Genomic DNA, 13,355 nt, shown 5'->3' with positions numbered 1-13,355 from the left:
TCTATCATGGTGAAATGCATGTATATCTCAGAAATTCCTTCACCTCACCCCAACTTAAGGGTATAGCTCACCCAAAACTGATCTGCTCACCCTCATATTATTTAAAAAACATATTTTTACGCATACAAATCTAATGTTTTCAAAATTTATTAAGAAATGAAAATTCAGTTTTCTGCAAAAAAATGTAATTTTGCCATCACAGGAATAAAAGTATGCATACAGGTACCTGAATGAAAGCAAAACATGAATGCTTCAATGCAAAATACAACCCATTCTACGCACACATATACAGGGCTTGACATTAACACACGCCAACCCGGATTTCAGGGGTGTCGTGTAAAGGAATCACCCTTTTGTATATAATATATACATTTTTCAGTTGTAGTCTTCTAAAAATGCATCTGAAATAATAAACTAAGTGCAATGTAGTATCAAAAATATCGATTTTTCAATACATACTGATACTGAAATATCTGAAACACTTCCAATACTAATTTTCCGCAGATACCCGATACCAGCTGTGCTTTCTCGCTCTCTCTCATCTCGCTGATAGCGAAGTTGACACAAATCCGCCTCCCCTCACTCACTGGTTTCATTTGCTCCGGATGAATATTGTTGGTGTTACAGCGCCTGAATTGCAGCGTGGGATTGCACCTATTGCACATAATTTTAAACAGTCAAATAAACACAAAATAATGTCAAAATGGCGGTCTTGGCGAGTATTCACGTAAACACAGTCAGTTGAAATGAAAATGCTGAGTGGCTACTAACTTTGAAAAAACACTAGCCACAGGTTGGTGAGCTAAAAAGTTAATGTCAAGTCCCATATATATATATATATAGATCATATATATATATACACATACATACACACAGTGGGTAAAGTATTCAGACCCCCTTAAATTTTTCACTCTTTGTTATATTGCAGCCATTTGCTAAAATCATTTAAGTTCATTTTTTTCCTCATTAATGTACACACAGCACCCCATATTGACAGAAAAACACAGAATTGTTGACATTTTTGCAGATTTATTAAAAAAGAAAAACTGAAATATCACATGGTCCTAAGTATTCAGACCCTTTGTTCAGTATTTAGTAGAAGCACCCTTTTGATCTAATACAGCCATGAGTCTTTTGGGAAAGATGCAACAAGTTTTTCACACCTGGATTTGGGGATCCTCTGCCATTCCTCCTTGCAGATCCTCTCCAGTTCTGTCAGGTTGGATGGTAAACGTTGGTGGACAGCCATTTTTAGGTCTCTCCAGAGATGCTCAATTGGGTTTAAGTCAGGGCTCTGGCTGGGCCATTCAAGAACAGTCACAGAGTTGTTGTGAAGCCACTCCTTCGTTATTTTAGCTGTGTGCTTAGGGTCATTGTCTTGTTGGAAGGTAAACCTTCGGCCCAGTCTGAGGTCCTGAGCACTCTGGAGAAGGTTTTCGTCCAGGATATCCCTGTACTTGGCCGCATTCATCTTTCCCTCGATTACAACCAGCCGTCCTGTCCCTGCAGCTGAAAAACACCCCCACAGCATGATGCTGCCACCACCATGCTTCACTGTTGGGACTGTATTGGACAGGTGATGAGCAGTGCCTGGTTTTCTCCACACATACTGCTTAGAATTAAGGCCAAAAAGTTCTATCTTGGCCTCATCAGACCAGAGAATCTTATTTCTCACCATCTTGGAGTCCTTCAGGTGTTTTTTTAGCAAACTCCATGCGGGCTTTCATGTGTCTTGCACTGAGGAGAGGCTTCCGTCGGGCCACTCTGCCATAAAGCCCTGACTGGTGGAGGGCTGCAGTGATGGTTGACTTTGTACAACTTTCTCCCATCTCCCAACTGCATCTCTGGAGCTCAGCCACAGTGATCTTTGGGTTCTTCTTTACCTCTCTCACCAAGGCTCTTCTCCCCTGATAGCTCAGTTTGGCTGGACGAACAGCTCTAGGAAGGGTTCTGGTCGTCCCAAACATCTTCCATTTAAGGATTATGGAGGCCACTGTGCTCTTAGGAACCTTAAGTGCAGCAGAATTTTTTTTGTAACCTTGGCCAGATCTGTGCCTTGCCACAATTCTGTCTCTGGGCTCTTTAGGCAGTTCCTTTGACCTCATGATTCTCATTTGCTCTGACATGCACTGTAAGCTCTTATATAGACAGGTGTGTAGCTTTCCTAATCAAGTCCAATCAGTATAATCAAACACAGCTGGACTCAAATTAAGGTGTAGAACCATCTCAAGGATGATCAGAAGAAATGGACAGCACCTGAGTTAAATATATGAGTGTCACAGCAAAGGGTCTGAATACTTAGGACCATGTGATATTTCAGGTTTTTTTTTTTTTTTTTTTTTTTTTTAATAAATCTGCAAATGTCAACAATTCTGTGTTTTTCTGTCAATATGGAGTGCTGTGTGTACATTAATGAGGGAAAAAAAAAAGAACTTAAATGATTTTAGCAAATGGCTGCAATATAACAAAGAGTGAAAATGTAAGGGGGTCTGAATACTTTCCGTACCCACTACACACATTATAAAATTAATTATTCCATAGAGTGACATATTACATGTATTTAGCAGATAAGTTCATAAAAAAAAAAACAGAATTTAGCAAATTTAAGATGTGGAATAGCATGTTTTGCTTTCATTTAGGTATGCAGACTTTTTCTACAGAAAAATGGTTTAAATTTCCATTTGCAATTCACAATGAGTTGTTAAGTGCCACTTTTTGGGAAAATGCCTTTATTCTGTGCCTCTTTTTTTCTCTTTTATTGGTCTTGTTTTCTTAATCTTGTTCTCGGTCTTGTTTTCTTGTCACAAGCGACAAAAAAGTTCTGTCGTTATCTGCGTTTATTTGTGTGTGTATGGATTAGAAGCCAAACCACCGCACATGGGTGGGGAGGTCAAAGCAGGTAAAGAAGCACATGAAAAGACTGCAGTGCCCCTTCACTCTTATTTCATTGGCCCGTTCTGAGTCCTCCGTGTGTCAGCGCTGGCCTCAGATCAGCCCTGCAGAACTAGACGGGCTGAGACAGGTCATTTGAGATCAGACTTACTGTTCAGACCCTGGTGACGTGACCTGGAAGCCTTAGGCACAGAAGGTGAAATGAGTCTGATGGAAAAGAAAGACAGAGAGGAAGGTGGGTGAAATGGAGAGAACTTTAAAAGATGTGGGGTGTAAATACAGGTAATTGTAAATACAGGACAGTGGGAAGTGGTTAGCAACGTTTTCAAGTAAACAAGTAACAAGTTATGTAAAAGCTGATTCATTCATTTTGGCCAGTTGCATACAGAATCATTCAAATCATACTGCACAGATGGATGGACTGCAACTGCTGAGGAGGAGAAGTCACATATTTAAGAAATATCACACAAGCAAGAGTGTATATCAGCTGTAACTTTTTTTTTTTTTTTTTTTTTTTAAATAAATAAATATTCATGTTTGTTTCTTATCCCATTGGCAATTCTTTTTCTTTCTGACAATTACTAAGCAACATCTAGTGACAGAGAGAAATACCTCCAGAACTCTCATTTACTTAAAGGTTTCTTGTTTGCACTCTGAATAAAGATAGTTTAGGATGAAAGTGATGAGCTATGGCCTTTTATGGATTGCCTAGTTGGGTGATTAATGAACCACTTCTGTTCCAAACTTAGGCTTGCACTTAATTAAAACTTTAGGTCTGACCACTAATCATAATTTACATACCCAAACCTCAGGACACTTTAATAATAAAATTTACAATTTGCTTCCACACCAGTTAATGTTTTAACTGGCTGGAGATATCATGCCGTCGGTGAAGCAGTTTGCCAGTAGCTTCAAGGTTCATGGTGTTATATATATATATATATATATAACACAACACAAAGTTCTTGTATCTTTTTTTATTTCTCCCTCATAATTGTGTTGACCTACTTTGTGACCTTTGACCTCTTTCTGCTGTTCTTTCAGAGATCTCTGTTTCCGCTCCAATTTCCCAGCAAAACAAGAATCTGTACGTAGAGGTGTCCACCTGCGCTCACTTCCTCTTCTCTTATCTTCGTCTATATTTCTGTCAGATTGTGTGCTTTTTCTGTTTATGCATGTATGAAAATGTGAGTGTGTGTGAATGTTCATTAAAAGAGTCTATTTTTAATGATTTTTAATCAGAGCTTTGTACTGTAATGTGCAATTAATTGCTCCTTACCTCTTCAAAGTAGACTCGAATCAAAGAACAAAATCCAAATAGACTAAATGTTGCTGTGAGCTTCAACGCCAATGTTAAAATCTCTTTTCTGTCCTTAATCGCTGATTCTTGAGTATAAGACAAAACTGGCTGTGTTTTTGCTTGCCTATAATTCAATTTGGGTAAACTCCATAAGATGTAAAAAAAAAAAAATAATAATAATATATATAATATGTGTTATAAAAATGGACTTAATAATTAATAATGAACTGATACAAGATCAGCTCTATTTATGTTATTATCATCATTTTAAGGTTTTTTAAGTAGTGTTGCTACTAATATGATTTACTTAAATGGGAGAAATAATCTAAAAATTGTCTGCACAGTTTGTGTAACAGAGAAACATCTAGGTTGTGGCAAAAATATATAAGCACAATAAATTAAATGATGCATTTGTGTTAAAATCATCAAGGTCCAAATGTTGATTTTTGCGTGTTTTGTCCAATATGTCTCAAGAATCAGTCTTATGTTAGTTCTCATATCAGCTCATGTTGATACACTGTGCTCAAAATAAATGTGTATATTTATTTTTCTAGGGCGCAAATATATAATCTGTGAAAAAAAAAAACTGTAATTGTGACATTCTTTTTATGAACTTTCTTTATAAGGCTATTTATTTCTTATGAAGACAAATAATTGGTGTACATTTCTCTTTTAATATTGTAACCTGCTGTCTGTGTTTACCAAAAGCTGGTATTATAAACTGACATTTGAATGCAGCAGGTAGCCTGCCGTTATAGAACACCTGATGAGAGAGAGAATGAAGTTATTGTTATCATTTGCATAACCATAAAATCATAAATAGGCTTTCTTTCCAAATTGAATAATGTTTAAAATGTTCAGTATCGTCTTGTATTGCACTGCTCTTATTTAAGTTGATTTTTATTGTTTATTTGCAGGCTTTGATTAAACAGTACAATGTAAAAACCAGTCTCTCCATTTATTTCACTGTCTCTCTTTCGCACACGCACACTTAAAGCTCATAAAACTTCAGCAGATTCTGATGGAAAGAAAACTGACATACAAATAATAGAAATAATAGGTTTGTACTAGCTCAGTCATTCACCTGCTAATCAATATGAGACAGGAACTTCATGGCTCACTATTCATTCAGAGACAGCAACAAGCTCACTACGCTTCCCTCCCAGAGTGATTATCTTCACTGTCAGATGATCTCTGTAGTGTGCAGAGAAAGTCAACGTACAATTTGAATAGGGTATAGTTATAGCTTTTTCTGTCATAGCAATTTCGACTGGTACATCAGTGATGGCTGCTACAGAATGTTAATGCTTAGCTTCTGTGTTTATAGATTACTGTAGAAGCTGTTTAAGTGCATGTGTTCATAAATCTGAAGTACATGAGAAGGGTTAGCTTTCATTCAAGCATTCAGCTTCTTTTTTGTTTTTAACATTTAACTAAGGGAACAACGATATATATAGGAAGGGGCAGGAAAGTTACTAATGCATTACAATATTATTGGGCTGGTCAGGGCTTGCTTGTTTGTTTTTAACAACAACAAAAAAAAGTTTAGGCTCTTTCAAACTAAAAATGAAATGAATAAGCCTCAGGCTGAAAAGGCATATTTACGCCTGTACAGTAGAGGGCGCAGCTCAAACAAAGCTTTCAGCTGTGCTGCATTCTGGATTAAAGAAGAAAAGGATACAAGAGAGGGAAGTTCAACACTCTTATTTCTAAATCAATTTTTTTCTTGTTAATATGGTTGAATTAGATTATTGAAGGTCAGCAGCAAAGACATTGGTTAATAAAGTATACTTGTGTAATTTAATATAGTTAAAGCTGCAGTCCGCAACATTTTTTGGTTAAAAATTATCCAAAGTCAACTTTTGAGCAAGTATATAAACAATCAGTGTTCAAAACTATCAAATTATCTTGTCTCGATTCACAAGACTTGCTGACGAGCTGTGCACGTACAGATAACTGTTCCGCATATGACTGCAATCGCATGTTTCAAACAGAGATGGCGATAAAGAGGAAAAACTGCGGACAGCAGCTTTAAATAATTACAGGTTTGCGTAAAATTCTGAGATTGCATTTCACTATTTTTATTTATTTTGAGGAATACTGAATGTTTTCATGCAAGTGAGATGAGTAAATGCATGTTCACATTTAGTCTAGAACTACAATAACCATCATGTTCACACAGCGCGCACAACACCTCGGCACTTTATTTCACTCAACATGGGGACAGGAGAGCTATCACTTAATACATATCAGTTATACTTATTTGAAAAAGTAGCTTCAATATTTTGTTGTAAATTGAAAAAAAGTAATGCATTACTTAACTAGTTACTTGAAAAAAGTAAACTGATTACGTAACTTGTAATGCATTACCCACAACATTGGGAAGCAGTCAGCATGGACTCTGCTTGTAGATGCTGTATCTACACAATTTGGCTGGTAATAGAATCTTTCTCCTTTGACGATTATTCAAAAGACAGCAAATTTCAAATCGTATACATTTAGCTGAGCAACTGCCTACACAAGGTTCTACATTAAGGCCTTGTCAGATTAGTTTTAACTAACATTTGCTACTGCTAAAATAGAAAGAAACATAATCACTGAGAGCCTAAACTGATTTTAAGCCATAATCTGTGAGATATTTGTAAAGCTTGGATGATAGCCGTGCATATTTACATAGCTTAATGTAGCTAAGGTTTCTTGTTAGCTAAATCTGTGTATGAATGTAACAATTGAAAGTTACCAAAAATGTGTATGAAAATGATAACATAAGATCAATTGCCTTCATTGTATTAACTCAAATCTTTAATTTCAATTAACTCAATTAAGACAACCAGGTAACTTACACAATGAGCTTTAGATCTTTAGTCTTTATTTTCTGTCACCATGCTAACCCAAAAGGTGCAAAGTTATATAATCATTTAGAAAAAAAGATTTTAAAGGTATGAATGTTAATTAATCATTATGGGATTGGGAATGAAGTACAATACTGTTTAAAATCTGGGGTCAGTAAGATTTATATATATATATATATATATATATATATATATATATATATATATATATATATATATAATGCTCACCAAGGCTGCATTTATTTTAAAACAGTAAAATGTGACAATTTATTACAATTTAAAATAGATGTTTTTAATTTTATGTTTTAAAATGTAATTCATTCCTGTGATGGCAAAGCTGCATTTTCAGCAGTCATTACTCCAGTCCTCCAGTGTCACATGTTTCTTCAGAAATCATTCTAATATGCTGATTTTTATGCTGGAAAACCTGTTTTTCAGTTTTTATTTTTGTCCTCTGGATTCTTTGATGAATAGAAAGTTCAAAAGAACTGCATTTATTTTAAATAGATTTGTCTTTACTGTCACTTTTCATCAATTTAATGTGTCAGTAGATCAGTAGTGATCAAAAAATAAAATATTTTGTGATATTGAATATTTGGTCCTCTATAGATATTCAACAAATCATGTCTTTGTCTTCTCTTTAAGGAAACTAATTTTTATTTTGTCCCTTATGTGCAAAAATCCCTTGGGTCAAACTAGTAGAAATATATGCTAACATGCTTTCTATTCTTCCTGAATCCTTCTTTGTTTGGATGGTAAAATGTTGGCTAACTGGCAGCAACAGTACATCATCAGCTTCTCTTGGCTGTCCCATTTGCAACTCAGTTAGCAGGGGATAAATCTCTGAGTTATTGCTCCTCTTGGCCTCATGAATCAGGGAGCCCTCGATAGTGAGAATTGAAGTCCTTCTAATGGATCGGCGCTACTGCAACATATTGTAGTGTTTGCGATCACAATAGCTACCAAGGCTTTAATAAATTTTGCAAAACAAGTCATTGGAGAAAACAAAAATATTAGAAGATAATCTGCCACAGGCAATTTGCCAACTTTGACAGAAACCATGCTGGAAAAAAAAAAAAAAAAGAAAAAAGAAAAAAAAATTAAACCAGTCTAAGATGGTCTTCAATCTGGTCTCCCAGACTAATATAACATAGCAGAATCCCACTGAATACATAAACATGATTATGCAATTTCAAACGGTCACATTTATCTTTCCAAAGTGTGCATTTAATAGCTACAGCTGCATAAAAGGACATTTAGTGAACATGTCAATGGGAAACATTTGTCACTGCACTTCCATTAAAGCTTCCATCATGATGGCAGTCACTTACACACACATAAATGCAGACGGCGTGGTCAATAATGCAACACTGTCTCCACTGCTTAGGCAATGGGCAAATTTGCTCTTGACAGATACAGGATGGAATAAGAAAGAGAACGGAGGTGTGTTTGTTATCGATGATTTCTAAAATGCCTCTAGCTGGCATTGATCGCACAAAAGAACTCCGCGTGCAGTCAGAGAGAGTGTTTACGCATCGGGTGGTGCAGTTTAGCATCAAGGCTTTGACAGGTTGCCTCTTATCACTGACATATGGATAAATGTCTTCCACCACTTCATAACTTCTCTCTGACCAGCCTGCTCACTCACTGCTGCTTTTTAAAGAGCAGCTAAATGTCAGGAATCCCAATCCATAAGCACGAATATATGGGCAAGATGTTATGCCATACAGATTGATTTGGAGTGCATGTTGGTAATTTCTGTTGTAGGTTTGACACTGATTGATTTTGCTCTTCTGCACGTTTGGGCCAGTTCACACAGAACAAGTTTTTACTGTTAAAATCACAAGACGCAGGTAAGTGAAACGCAAAAAGATCTTAAAAGTTGAACTTCTTAACTTGGGCTCCACGTTTTTGAATGCAGTGTCATGTGCAAGATGCTGCAAAAGATAGAAGACGTGAACACAATGGCTAAAAATGTCCGCCTAGCACGTGTTTACATTGAAAACAAATTAAAAAAAGTAGGGCAGAGGAATGGAAAAACGCATTATGTGTGAATGGCCCCTAATAATGTATGAGGCAAATAGCTAGACAGTCATAATTGCTTCAGAATAGACTTGATGTTTTTACTCATAAAAGATACCTGCCTTTCATTGAGTCACCAATAAAAATGCTCTGAAAATGCAGTACCACATCAAACGTCTACATAGTTTGAGCACTATCGATATGAATGCGGAGGACAAATGCAGTCTGCCAAGTATCCAAAATCATACATGGCACACCTGAGGAATTTACACATTTGGGAAGCTTGTCATAGACAGTTGAAGAAACTGCAAACGTATTATTTGATAACTTTGAAAATAGGTGTCTCAGGGAAGAGGTGTTTTCATAATCACATCTTGTGGATGTCAGCAGAAAAGCAAGTATTATGCAGTTGGACAACTAGCAATCGAGAGTTCATAGTGTATCATTATGTTAACATGGAATGACATCTTTGGCATCAAACTGAAATATCTCTGTCAAAATTAAATGCAATCTGTCATTTCAGTCTTTTTATTTAATTATTATTTTTTCTGAAATAGAGTATCCTGCCTCTTGTCTATGTACCCCCTGTGTAAAGTATGAATAGAATACTGATTGTATTTGTGACAAAAATATCATTTCACACTCTTTATAAATCAATCAATCATCACCACAACACTACAGAGGATGGATGGATGGATGAATGGATGGATGGAAATGGTGCATTTAAGTCCTCCTGGGAAGTTAATATTTATGAGGTCCGGTGCATTCAAGTCACTTTCATCGGCGCAAGATGGCGGTACCTTCTCTTATTTAACTACACAAAAATATAGCAAGGTTTTTAAAGGTGCTAAAGAGGATCTTTTCGTCGTTAGTGAGTTTTTGAAATAAGCGCATGCGTAAGAACAAACCCCCTCCTTCACTGCTCATTTCGAAGGAACGCCTCCCAAAACTCGTGCACAAGTATTGGAACACGAGTGTTTGTTTACCACCGGCATTTGCTGTGGATTCATTATGTCGGACTCACCGCAGGTAACTCATAATCAGTGTTGGGCACGTTACTTTAAAAAAGTAATTAGTTATAGTTACTAGTTACTTCTCACAAATAGTAACTGAGTTACATCATTATAAAAGCAACTAATTACCAGGGAAAGTAACTGCTTTACTTAAAAAAAAAAATTAAAATATGTCAAATAACTTGAATGCCCCCAATATTAAATATAAGTCTAAGAATAAATAATTCTTGATCCGACTCGTGACTCATGATCCGCTCTTGCTTATGAAATTTCTCTGTACTGTCATTAAAGAAAATGTAGTTTCATATATATGTTTAAATAGTCCTATGTTATGTTTTAAATTCATTTACTTTATTATGAAAAGTGAACAGCATGAGTAAGATGCATCATAAGATGTGCAATATATACTTAAAAAAGTAATGTACAACACACCATATGGTAACGGTAATGGAGTTAATTTATTTAAAAAGTAAATGCATTACTAGTAACGCGTTACTGCCCAACACTGCTCATAATCTGCAGTTGTTACTCCTGTCTCCTGACAAAAACATTGCATGCGGCGCCTGTGGAGTGTGGAAAGTTACTGGAGCGCGCAGCCACGCACGTCTCTCACAAGGAACGTCATGGCAGTGATTAACAAGCCAGAGGGCCAATCCGCGCACGTCTCTCACAAGAAACGTCACGGCAGTGATTGACAAGCCAGAGGGCCAATCGTTAACGCGATGATCGCGTAAACAATTGGCTGATGTTTTTAAGGCCCTACCTCATGCACAGATGATGTATATTAATATTATTCCTTTCAGTGCACCTAATAAATAGTCTTTTATCAGTTAGTAAAGACAGTTTCAAGTAATATTGCAAAAATGTATAAAACAAAACATCCTCTTTAGCACCTTTAAGTCTACTTTAGAAAATGCTGAACAAAGAATGTGTATCAGGTGTGTTTTACTTTTTTATGTTTTTAATTAAATTATGAAGCCTCTGTAAACTTTATCATTACATATTATAGCTTGTTATGTTACATTTGTAAATATTGTTATATTACATTGCTATTATATTTTATGCAGGCAATTAGCTTATTTCGTTTTTAATAAAAAAGCCCGACAATCCCACTGCTAAAAACCTTTAAGTATTGTGGTATTGCCATGTTTCTTACTGTCACGGCCCCAACTCGTAAACTCTGTTCTCAAAGAAAAAAGTTTCCCACTCGTATTTACGACTTTGTGATGGCATTCATGTGCATTCAACTCGTAAATATACAATATTTGTGACATGTCTTGAATACACTAAAATAGATAGATCTGACGCATTGAAAAGAATTGGTTCTTAATTTGTTTTTTATTCAATTATTTGTTGGCGAATCGGACATCACAGATTATACTGTATTCGTTGTCGCCTGCAGGAAACACCGGCACGATTTCTAATCAGATGATATCGACGCCACGTGAACGTGTACAATCCGACTGGATTTTAAAGCTGCAGTCCGCGATTTTTGGCCCTCTAGCGGTTAATAACAGAACTGCACGCGTCTTGTGGAAGAACATTGTAGCCGGAGCTACTTTTCTCCGTGTATGTCTATGGCGAGACACGCAGTTACTGTGATACTCTGCGGCGGGTCCTGCCAGTCCGGTCTGAAATAGTCCGAAAATAAACACTTATTATAAGTGCACCATAATGATTCAGGGTAAGACAAAAACACGGTTTTCGAAAATGGATTCATGTTGTACATTCTCATTATATAATTTTTGTAAATTTTGAACACAAAAAAAGTTACGGACAGCAGCTTTAAATGATTTTCTCACTCACATTTTTATTTTATGTCGCATTTTAGTCACACTGTTGACCATTCGCCAAGTGCTAGGTGAAATCTGACATGGATCATTCCTGGAACAGGGAGTGAATCATGGTACATTAACCTTACACTTGGCACAACCCCCTTCATGTTTTATAGCATTATGAAGTAAAAGATTTAAATTCTACATGACCCCAAACACAAATCCTCAGACAAATGTCAACTTAGGCAAGATCATTCTTGGTTAGGCTTGATTGTTGTCAGGTGAAGAACTTCTAAAGGGACCAGTCAGTAAAGAGGAGGGCAGGCGGTATACAGGCCTCTCATGCATAATGTATTTCTCTGTGCATGTTCTAAAAAAGAAAACTGTCAGGCCCAATTAGACCTGGCTGGAAGAAGATTGCACCCACGTCCCACTGGGCATATGCTTTTGTCTGGCCCGTGCATTAACACGTATGTTTTGATCTTTTGGCCTCATTTGCAGGCACTAGCAAATTTGTCTAAAGAACACAGATTTTAATAATCTACAATGACTTACTTGGCTGAGTCTAGTACAGTAAAGTATAAATAAAGAACTTTGTTTCTGAAATTAAGAAAACCCCTAAGAGTTGAGTGTGAGAAAAAAAAATCACATTTGTTGAGGAAACCGTCTCTAATAAGTGTTATGCATATCTGTGCGCAACAGTGCAGGCAACTTCAGAGTGTAACCGCATGTATTATTTAAGTGGCTGAAGTGTTCTGTGTTAGAGGCAATAACAGCATGTCTGCTCCATAAGATCCATGCTATTTTATAGCAGACCTTCCAAAAGATTATTTTTTTTATGCTTTCAGTTACAGAGTTTTGTTGTAGTGACAACTAAAGTGCATAGGTTTTAAGGGTAACTGATTCTATATGGTTTCCAGTTGGTTGAAGTTGAATGTTTATGGTATGATTCTATAGCTTTCAGGTCAGTGCTGCTTTATCACTGAATCTTTTTGTTGATTTGTACATCCATTTTGTTTGATTTTATTTGATTGTTGTTGCACATTCTTACCACCAAGATAATGCTCTTTATTTAGCATTTTTTTGTCAAAATGTTCAGTTTTGAAAGAATCATATAGAATTAAAGGGTCAAATAACAATCAAATGCCATAATTTTTGGCTAAATTAATTCAAGTTATATAATATGGAGCTCCTAAGTGGTGATGAAGAAAAATATTTGAATTTTTTTGTGTTCTCTCACAAACAAATAGGTTTTGCTAGAGAACAAACCAATAACGCATATTTTTTTGCTAGAGAATGCAACCACATTGAAATACAGGTGCTGGTCATATAATTAGAATATCGTGAAAAAGTTCATTTTTTTATTGTAAATTATTTAAAAAAATGAAACTTTCATTTATACTAGATTCCCTACATGTAAAGTAAAACATTTAAAAAAAATTTTTTTTAATTTGTTGATTAGAGCGTACAGCAAAGTTGACTAGAAGGAAGAAATTGGGTA

The 13,355-nt window shown here is 36.0% G+C and overlaps 1 protein-coding gene across 6 annotated transcripts in view; it reads left to right on the top strand.

Annotated features, from left to right (window-relative positions):
* Positions 1-13,355, top strand: part of tsnare1 (T-SNARE Domain Containing 1) — a 258,123-nt gene that overhangs the window by 191,466 nt on the left and 53,302 nt on the right. For 5 of the 6 annotated variants that reach the window (XR_007179032.1, XM_048152952.1, XM_048152956.1 and 2 more), the window contains one exon: positions 3,937-5,125. The exons of the other annotated variant lie outside the window; for it this stretch is intronic. The gene's annotated coding sequence lies outside the window, so the exon portion shown is untranslated. Of the gene's footprint in view, positions 1-3,936; positions 5,126-13,355 lie in introns of those variants that run through there. 6 annotated transcript variants of the gene reach the window in all.

Source organism: Megalobrama amblycephala, linkage group LG13, assembly GCF_018812025.1.
Source record: "Megalobrama amblycephala isolate DHTTF-2021 linkage group LG13, ASM1881202v1, whole genome shotgun sequence".
NCBI classification, from domain to species: domain Eukaryota; kingdom Metazoa; phylum Chordata; class Actinopteri; order Cypriniformes; family Xenocyprididae; genus Megalobrama; species Megalobrama amblycephala.
The sequence above is the reverse complement of the archived record's forward strand: the minus strand, read 5'-3'. Positions and strand labels throughout refer to the sequence as shown.